This window comes from Tachypleus tridentatus, chromosome 10, assembly GCF_004210375.1.
Source record: "Tachypleus tridentatus isolate NWPU-2018 chromosome 10, ASM421037v1, whole genome shotgun sequence".
Lineage (NCBI taxonomy): Eukaryota > Metazoa > Arthropoda > Merostomata > Xiphosura > Limulidae > Tachypleus > Tachypleus tridentatus.
Window position 1 is genome coordinate 190,060,285 of NC_134834.1, and position 10,631 is coordinate 190,070,915.

Consider the following 10,631-nt stretch of genomic DNA (forward strand, 5'->3'; position numbering starts at 1 on the left):
ACCTTGGAGCCTCTTATTTGGTTCTTTAGTCCACTCGCACATAATGCAGTGTGCATGAAATGATGAAAATTCCAATATAGTAAGGCCTGGCGTGGCTTGGTGGTTAGGACGCTCGTTTCATAAGTTGCATATCGCAGGTTTGAATCCTTGTTGCTGAACATACTGACTTTTTCAATCGTGTGGGTGTTATAATGTTACGGTCAATCCTATTATTCGTTGGTAAAAGAGTAGTCCAAAAGTTGGCGGTGGGTAGTTGACTAGCTTCCTTCCCTCTATTCTATCACTATTAAATTAGGGATGGCTATCTCAGGTAGACCACACGTAATTTTGCATTATATTCAAATCAAACTTGACAGTCCGATGTAGTGGTCAACTAGAGAATACAATGAAAATTACAACAAAGGACTACATCTCGTCATCTTATTAGCATTACCGGATTATCCTGTTCTATAGTTTCTAGAGATTTTCAAAATTGTGCTACTCTTAAGTTTGTCTCTTTCTCTGGGAACAAAGCTACATCGGGCTATCTGCTTTGTCCAGCGCGGAGAACGGAACAGCAAAATATGGCGTTCTAAGTTTGTAAACTTATCGCTGTTGCACCGGGGGCATTACTGTAAATAAAAATGTCCAAGTTCGGTTTTTCACGTTAAAGAAATTCATCAACTACGGGTTGTTTTCAAGATTTTGATTTATTTATGTCATCTGCAAAAAAATAATTACTTAATATTGAAACTTTGGAAATATAAAGGAAGTTCCGAGTTAGAAGGTTCTCGAATGGTCAATAAAACGATATAACTCTTGTCAACAGAAACTGGATACGCGTTTAAACTAACAATAAAATAACATTATTGAGTAAACAATAGTCACCATTGTTACACACGTGTTTCACTCACGTCTAGCGCTTCTTCAGCATTTTAGTTTGTGTTTTTTTTTCGCAGGTGTAGATGTCACTGGACTATTTAAATACAGGACGTAAGATAGAAATACGGTACGTAACCATATATAGTGCAAATGCTTGAATGGATACAGCTAAACCAGCACCAAAGTTCAGTGACCGAATATACAATCATTTATCTACCTTCCTGTTTGTTTGTGTGTGTATCAAACAAAATCACACGGAGATAAATTTATTCAAATACGTTTGTTTGTTTTGTTTGTTTTGTTTCGCACAAAGCTACTCGAGAGCTATCTGTGCTAGGCGTCCCTAATTTAGCAGTGTAAGACTAGAGGGAAGGCAGCTAGTCATCGCCACCCACCGCCAACTCTTGGCCTACTCTTTTACCAACGAATAGTGGGATTGACCGTCACATTATACGCCCCCACGGCTGAAAGGGCGAGCACGTTTGGCGCGACCGGGATGCGAACCCGCGACCCTCAGATTACGAGTCGCACACCTTAACACGCTTGGCCATGCCAAGGCCCTTATTCAAATACATATATATTAGTTTGATATAATCCAAAACAAGCCGAAATTAAAATTAAAAAAAAAAAACGCTACACTAATTTAAAGATTCTAGGGTACAATCTATAATGTGGGATATAAAATGTACCACATTATACCTTGTACCCTTTAAATTAGTATAGCGTTTTTATTTTTATTCCGGCTGTAATATGGGATATAAAATGTACCCTAGATTTTCGAAGTGACCGTGAAGTAGGACCCACATTGCAGTGGGGATACACCGTCTATCACTTTTAACATCCATCCGTTAGTCTCGCGTAAATAAAGTAAATTAGTAGAGCGTTTTAATTTTTTATTTTTGTTTCGGCTTGTTTTTGGTTACAACACACTAATATAATTAGAGATTTGGATTAGTTGTTTTTAACTCCCTTTTAATTTTGTTTCAAGTTAATTTACTTAACGCTAACAGTATTAATTTTTTCTAAGACACATATATATGCCCAGTATATTCTTAACTTCCGCACTCACCCAAGACATTTTGCCTACTTAGCTGTTTTATAATATACTTGTAACTTTCAAAAGCCACATAACGCTTTCGTAAGTAACCTTATCATAATTTGTATTTTGGTAGTTCGCATTTCAACATTTTAATAGATCAGGTATCGCCTTCCATAATTTAGAACTGCTTTCCCGAGGGAGGACAACCGGTCAGAAGCACCTGCCACCAACAGAGCTACTTTCAACCGAATACTAGGAGCGGTTATTATTTATAACATTCCGAAACCTAAGTGCAGAGTATGTTCAGTGGCGAGCTCGTACCTTGGACCTTCCGATAACTCATTACAATCACGCCCAGTTATCAAAAAACGTTCTTTTAAACGACTGACAACATAATTTATTGAACAATTCAATATATTCAATTCAAAATATTCAATATTTATTGAATGATGCAAAGTGTAAAACAAAAAAAAATTATAAAATGGGGCTTGTGAACGTTATCAGCATTTCTGAAAATCTTAGTAGCATCGCTGAGAAAATTAAAATGTAACTAAGACTAAATCCAGATTGTTGATACAATAAAGAACACCAGAATCCCAAAACACACTCTTAAGACGCCCTACTAATTACCTTCTTTCAATCGAAGCAAATTTTCTATCCATTGTTCAACAGCTTAAAGCACCTGCTACCAACTCTTGATTTCGTTTGATTAAAATTTAGCGCAAAGTTAATCTGGCAGTGTAAGACTAGAAGGGAAAACGGCGGCTAGTAGACATTGCCCACCGTCAACTCTTGGACTATTATTTTACCAACGAATATTGGGATTAGCCGTCAAATTATAACGCCCCCATAACTGAAGGGTGAGTATGTTCGGTGTAATGGGGATTCTAACCCACCACCCTCAGATTGCATGTCAAACGCCTTAACCACCAACCCATACTAGGCCTACCTACCAACTCTTAGACTACTCCATTTGGATGGTGAGATTTGATCACACACTCGTAAAACACAACAGAAGCCCCAAACGACGGAGCACACTTTTGTGTCACCCGGACTTCAGCCATAAACTCCCTGATTCACAATTTGGCACGCTATCCATTAGACCACACTGGCCCCTTTTCGATAACGGATTTCAACATCTTTCTAAAAACAGAAGGTAAATCAATGAAAGGTCTAGTTTTATAGGTCATTATCCGTTAACAATTTTTGCATTAAAAATACAAAAGAGAAGGATCGCTTTTAAAGTCTTTTGGTCATCGCGGAGTTTCGCATATGTTAAAATATTCAAAATAATAGCACAGTATCGTGTAGACAATCTGACTTCAATTACCAAACATATTTGATAATCTGTCATAATAAAAGGTGTGTTTGTGGGTCTGAATGTGTATGTGTGTGTGACTGTCATAACTTCAAGAGGAAAGAGCGTAGAAACCTGACATTTTGTGTATATAATAAGCGGACCCCCGAGGGCGTGCATCCGGGTATTATTACTTATGCGTGTGAGTATCTTTCTGTGAGATAACTAAGCAAGAAAAAAAAACAGAAAAGAATTTTGACCACCATAGCTCCAAGAAAAAAGAACCTAGAGTTAAGAACTTACTTGGCCCGGTATGGCCAAGCGCGTAAGGCGTGCGACTCATAATCCGAGGGTCGCGGGTTCGCACCCGCGTCGCGCTAAACATGATCGCCCTCCCAGCCGTGGGGGCATATAATGTGACGGTCAATCCCACTATTCGTTGGTAAAAGAGTAGCCCAAGAGTTGGCGGTGGGTGGGGATGACTAGCTGCCTTTCCTCTAGTCTTACACTGCTAAATTAGGGACGGCTAGCACAGATAGCCCTCGAGTAACTTTGTGCGAAATTCCAAAACAAACAAACAAAGAAACTTACTTTCTTAATTTTATATATTAAAGTAAGTACATAGGTGTGTTGGGATACAGATTATTCTAAAATCGATAACATACGAATAGCGAACACTTCATTAATTTTTTTTTTTTTAATTATATATATATATAGCAAGTTAAACGTAGAAACAAAAATTCTTTACACTATGGTGTTGTAGTTGTATCTTAAACAATATTCAGTTCCCTACTTCTTGTCAAAAATCCACTTAGGCTAATTCAATTGCTTTACAATTCAGACGCCAAACCGAATTGCTTTTTACTTTTCTCTATTTCTTATCGACATGTATAGTTCACTTACGTTATCGTTGAGTTACCGCAACTGTACCCTGAACTTCAAAAGAAAAAAAAAAAATCGTCTGCTTTTTCGTACTGCCAATAATCTTCTGTCTTTTTGCCAAAGTCCATTTAGATGGTTCTATCACCTTAGAACACTCTTTGACGAGACAACTTATTCTTCCTATCTCTTTCAAAAGTGTTAATCTCACTCTAACATATCAGCCGTTAGAAGAAAGAACCCAGAATTCTGAAATCTTGTGACAATACCAAGTGGACCCTGAGAATCTGCATTTGCGTATTACTTATCCAAGTGAGAGCTCACTTTTAATGATGCAAAATAGCTAAAATCACACAGAAAAGTAGTTTCTTATATCACAAATAGGCCTGGCATGGCCAAGCGCGTAAGGCGTGCGACTCGTAATCCGAGGGTCGCTGATTCGCGCCCGCGTCGCACTAAACATGCTCGCCCTCCCAGCCGTGGGGGCGTATAATGTGACGGTCAATCCCACTATTCGTTGGTAAAAGAGTAGCCCAAGAGTTGGCGGTGGGTGGTGATGACTAGCTGCCTTCCCTCTAGTCTTACACTGCTAAATTAGGGACGGCTAGCACAGATAGCCCTCGAGTAGCTTTGTGCGAAATTCCAAAACAAACAAATATATCACAAATAGAAATCACAGACAGACAAGAACGTAGATGCATGAGCGCATGCACGTGTGAATCTTTTAATGAAACAAACTTAAAATAAGGCCGCACAGAAAAAATTGGATCCTCATGTAGCAACTTTGTGTGGGTGTGATAATATATATATATATACTATTTTACTTCGGTAACAAAGTGTTCCAGCAATGGATGTCATGTCATATTGTTTAGCTCAAATTGATTCAGAATACACGCACGTTCTGACACAGTCAACAAGAATATATCCACCTAATAACTTGCGCGAGGAAGGGAACTTTCGCTAGTTGTTTTTTTTTTTTTTTTTTCAAGTATTATCACTATTTTATTCTAAGGCTTTCCAAACAATTGCAAAAATGTTTCACTTCAATAAATTCAAGTAAAATTCTTCCCCACGTTAAACAAAAACATTGGTGGACTTAGGTATCTCCATTTTTCATAATACCGTTCTCTGGGGACGGTATATTTTTCGAATCCTTTACCTCAAGCATGCTCCTGAGCTGTCATGTTTTAACCAACAATAATTTTCAAATTATGTCTTATATTTATATTTAATATGCCTAACAACCGCATTCCTATTAATTCTTTTGTGACGTTATGAATTTCAAACCATAGCTAATGCTATAAAACTAATTCAAGCTTGTTTCGTTTTAGTTTTTCACTAATCGATATCCAAAAATATTTTCTTCCAATATAAGAACTCGTTGGCTGGACTGGAAAATGAAGAACAATTGTCAGAAACAATATTTACGAATGAAGTAGAAACTTCTGTTTTCATCTTTCAACCCAGCTGACAAGCTCTACCACTGGGCGAAAAGCTTCCTCTGCATTGACCTGTAGAAAAGAAGAAAAAACAGTATTTGAATAACTACCGTTTTACCTTTCCATTCCTTAGGAGCCCGGCATGGCCAGGTGGTTAGGGCTCTCGACTCCTAATCAGAGGGTCGCGAGGTATAATCCCCATCGCACCAAACATGCCTGTCCTTTCAGCCGCAGGGTCGTTATAATATGACGGACAATCTCACTAAATCGTTGGTAAAAGAGTAGCTCAAGAGTTGGCGGTGGGTGGTGATGACTAGCTGCCTTCCCTCTAGTCTTACACTGCTAAATTAGGGACAGCTAGCACAGATAGCCCTCGTGTAGCTTTGCGCAAAATTCAAAAACATTAACTCCATTCCTCAGGAAATAACATCTTTATCCACGAAAGTCTTAAATTTTCATGCAGGTGATTTCTTTTGTGCTAGCACTCGTGTGAACAGGATGCGAATACTCGTAAACGTGCGTTAATCCTTTTCTCGATTTAGTGTGACATCACAATAACAGTTTGTGAATTTCGTACTTGCTTGACCATGTTTCTTTGTCATTGCTCTCCTGGTTGTGGGCAAAACAAAGACCTGTGCAATGTAACATTATTGTTATCGCATATATAGGCATATGTGTTTAAGCATCTTCGGCAGCTTTTGGCACACCTGAACCTTTATCATGCGTTTCAGGTTTGATTGCTTTGAATTTTTTTTAATTTCGCACAAAGCTACGCTAGGGCTATCTGCGTTAGCCGTCCCTAACGTAGCAATTTAAGTAAGACTAGATGGAAGGCAGCTAATCATCACCACCCACCGTCAGCTCTTGGGCTACTCTTTCACTAACGAACAGTGGGATTGAACGTCACGTTATAACGCTCACACAGCTGAAAGAGCGAGTATGTTTGGTGCGACGGGGATTCGAACCCTCGACCCTCAGGTTACGAGTGCAACGCTTTAATCCACTTGGCCATGTCGAGCCTGCGTTTCAAGTAAACGTTTGTTTTTGATCGTAAAGCCCAGCTGATAAATGTTGGTACAAATATTTCTGTAAAATAAAATGTGGTAAAAAAGTTAACAAACCTCAAGTACTGTGTATTATACTATAATAAGAAATCAACAGTGGGAAGATTAAAAAGCATGCGTAAGAAATTACTGTTTAATTACATTTTTATCACAATTTATTACTATTATTGTTACCTCGAGTAACCAACGTGTGCCAATCAAAGCTATCCTACTACATTGTTGTAGATCCGACCATGTCCAGGTGGTTAGGATGCTCGACTCGTACTCCGAAGGTCGCGGGTTCGAATCCACGTGGTACCAAACATGTTCTCCCTCTCGACCGTGGGGGCGTTACAATGTGACGGTCAATTCTACTATTCGTTAGTAAAAGAGTAGCCCAAGAGTTGGTGGTGATGACTAGCTGCCTTCCCTCTAGTCTTACACTGCTAAATTAGGGACGGTTAGCGCAGATAGCCCTCGAGTAGCTTTATACAAAATTTAAAAGCAAAAACGTTATAATTCTCCCTGCGCACTTGTAACAATACGAAATATTCGGCCACGCCTGAAGAGGGTCGACTCTGAGATAACCGAAAGCTTGATAAAAATATAAACATAAAGTTTGCGTGCTACACAAAATCTCTAAAGTATCCAGTATTCCCTTTTTAGCACTTTGAGGATTTGAGGTTGTAAATTGTAGTTAATAAAGCACTTGGTGGCTTAAAGAAAAAACGAAAAATTAGGAATGTCACTGTCACTCTTGTAACGCACCTGCTCTTTATTTTCATTTTTTCTGTAACGAATAGATAGAAACTGACGTAAGTTAAGAAGTCGAGTGCCTTAACTACCTGGCCATGCCAGGCCAAGTCAGTCTGAGTTATTACAACTATGAACTGTCAGTTATTTAACCTTGATGAACGCATTAGCAGAAAAAAATAAATTCCAAAAGCCCCAAAAGTTCGAAGGTTTTCTAACACTTGACTGTTCTCATCATTAAGAAAGATGCCTAGCTATTCAAAAGCGCTCGAATTACCAGGTTTTAAAATATAGTGACTTGATTCTTAAGTTGGTGGTAGCATTCATCTGGTGCATTGGATGTCTTGGATTCGATATTGAGAAATGGAAGTTCACACAAGCACCATGGTTAAGAATCGATGAAACAGAAAACAATGATTGTAAAAAGTACAAATACAGGATCTCACAAAATACCATACCAACTGGTTATAAATTCTGGTTTAGAAGTCACACCACAGGGTCACGCACACAAACACCGCAATGTTTTTTTTTTTTTAAGAATATGTGTGTTTTCATATAAGAAAGCCACATTGGGCTATCTTCTGAGTCCACCGAGGGGAATCGAACCCCTGATTTTAGCGTTGTAACTCCGAGGACTTTTCGCTGTACCAGAGGGATACAGGTTTCTAAGAGAGACCCAAAATAATTCACTATTCTTCGTAGAGAGAATAATGTAAAATAGTGAAATTCTCGAAAGCGCTAGTGTTCGGTCTTTCTTATAAACCAAAACAGTTGGCTATAAAAATAGATTCATCGTTCTATCCGAATTATACTAAAAGATTTTGCCGAAACGTAAACTAGTCATAAAACAGATAGATCATTTTATCCAAATCACAAGAAAAGGTTTTGACGGAACGCTAATTACACGTAAAACAGTTTTAGTCATCCGTTCGATCCTCGACATAAAAAAAATTTCTCAACCCGTACCGGCCGTTTTTACATATTGAGTTTTAGTCAGGTTATAACGTGAGACATAGATGAAACGTCATCAGGCTATAAAACAGATTCACTATTTTACCCAAATTATGTCATTGTCTACATAAAATGTCTAACCACGCTAATGTTAAACGTACAATTCGGAATCTAACAATAAAAATATTATGGTATGAAGGAACAGGTTTCCAGCTGGTAACACCGTACAAAAACAAGTTTCCAGCTGGTAACACCAGTCCCCGTTATGTCCTGCAGCCTCATTTGCTGCTGGTTGCAAGGTCGTATATCCTGGTCAACGTTCTGCTAAAGGCCATTTCACAGCAGTGAAACTAGGCCACACTGGCCTACATTCCTTCGCATATTATGTCTCAACCAGAACAATGCACAATTTTTTTTTTTTAATTTTGTCTTTAACGCTAGCATATGTTGTCTCTCCTGTCTCGTTTCACAGCATGCTTCCTGAGAATGTTCATACTCCCCTTCTCAGAGGACACTTTAGAAAACGCAAAACTGACGCATACCATCTGATGCTTTCGTTACGACAAAAACAAAAGAAAAGTGGTTAAAGATTCAAGTTGTATATGAAAGAATTCTGGGTCTTTTTCATGATCACAAACGACGTTTAAATAATAAACGAGCATCTGAAGAAGTTACTTTACGATACGAGTGTCATTATTTCTTTATCAGTTCATGCAGGTTTTCATTATATTTCTCAGTAAAGTAATCCAACTACTTGTTAACTAACAGGGGAAAATCCCCACATTACCTTATATCGTCAGTGTAATTATAATTTATTATTTTTTTTACAAATAATTCAAGTATAAACTAAGAATGTTCTAACTCAAGCCTATGTTTCGCCTCTGTTAGAAAAGGTTGTGAAAAGTGGTTTACCAAATTGTTTTGGTTCAACTCGCTGAACAGAGTACAAAGAAGTATAGAATTTAAGTTTATCTGTATATATATATATATATATTTCGTCTTAAAATATCTAATTCTATTTTTATCAGTATAGTCGAAATGTATACACTTTCAACTTGTCTTAAATTATGTTTCTTCACAAAATGATACACAATCACTGAGTGGTGGGACTTACCTACAAATTACTTCTAATTTCTATGCCAGATCTACGTCTACTGGACTCAAACCGAAAGTACAGCTTTAAACTAAAAGTTTCAAGATCATACCAAATTTATATAATGCCATCTACCATACCAAAAGTGTACTATTTTCAACTATAAAACGATTGTTATTTTATATAAACTAACATAATATTACGAGATTACCCAAGAGCAACGAATAGACATCTTGCACCTGACGGGTTTCTTCAAACTAACCGGATCTTCCTGCTTATCTGACACGGACTTACCGCCGTCTACTGGAACTTCCAAATTTCTCTTGTATTTAACTATATTATCTTTGCTGTTTCAATATAACATAAACAGGTAACTTATAAACACAGGGCAAGGAATAATCTTTACCTCTTTAACGTTATAAACTTGCCACGTGGATAGACGAGCGCAGAAACTGCTGTCACCGTTACTATGTAGAGGTACTTTTTTCGTGTACATTTATTACGTCATGACCAACGGGAAACACGCATGTTGCTCAAGAGATACAACCTAACCTGCTTCGTCGAGTACGTAGATAACAAGACTGCTGCGTCACAACTGTATCACAGCCTTAATACATACCGAACTGCACGTGGCAAATAACAGCAAGAAAGTCAATCGATTTTCATACAGCGTCTAAATAAAAAAAATTACTGTTTCTCTCTCACACACACAAACAAAATGTCAGGGCATAAACGCGTATTTTCTTGGTCAAAACTGAGAAAATTAACATATAAATAAAACAAACAGAAGCTATTAATACAAGTCTCACATGAAAGTACAAAAAAAATTATATTACAACAGTTTTGATTTTTTTTTTTTTTTTTTTTTTGGTATTTGGAATTAAGTTTGCAAGATACCTTACATTAAAATATAGGTTTGGATATTTTGTTTGGATGTAACAGGTCAACACCCAATGCATTATACACGTGAAATTGAAGTTTAATTATCTGTTCAAGCGATTAAATATTGTTTGTTGTTTATAATTCTTGAATTTTTTTTAACGCTTATCAACTTGTGTACTTTAAAAAAGAATAAAACCACGGATAAGTTGTACAACAACGGAAAATGAAATAAAAAATACACGTCGCAGTGGGAAGTTGAACAAAAATACACTTTTCATTTCATAAAGTACAGAAACGTTGACCGATATCCTCATCAGGATTCAAGTCTTTTGTTGACCTGGGAAGGTCAGTTTCTTCTGAACCTTTGTTAGATGTTCTGAATGTGTTTGTAAAA

The 10,631-nt window shown here is 37.5% G+C and overlaps 1 protein-coding gene across 5 annotated transcripts in view; it reads right to left on the bottom strand.

Annotated features, from left to right (window-relative positions):
- LOC143227824 (eukaryotic translation initiation factor 4 gamma 1-like) overlaps window positions 1-9,935 on the bottom strand; it is an 82,408-nt gene extending 72,473 nt beyond the window's left edge. For 2 of the 5 annotated variants that reach the window (XM_076459086.1, XM_076459092.1), the window contains exon 1: window positions 9,762-9,935. The gene's annotated coding sequence lies outside the window, so the exon portion shown is untranslated. Of the gene's footprint in view, window positions 1-9,376 lie in introns of all 5 variants that reach the window. The other 3 variants (XM_076459091.1, XM_076459085.1, XM_076459087.1) reach the window with 3 other exon arrangements.
- Window positions 9,936-10,631: the final 696 nt, after the last annotated feature.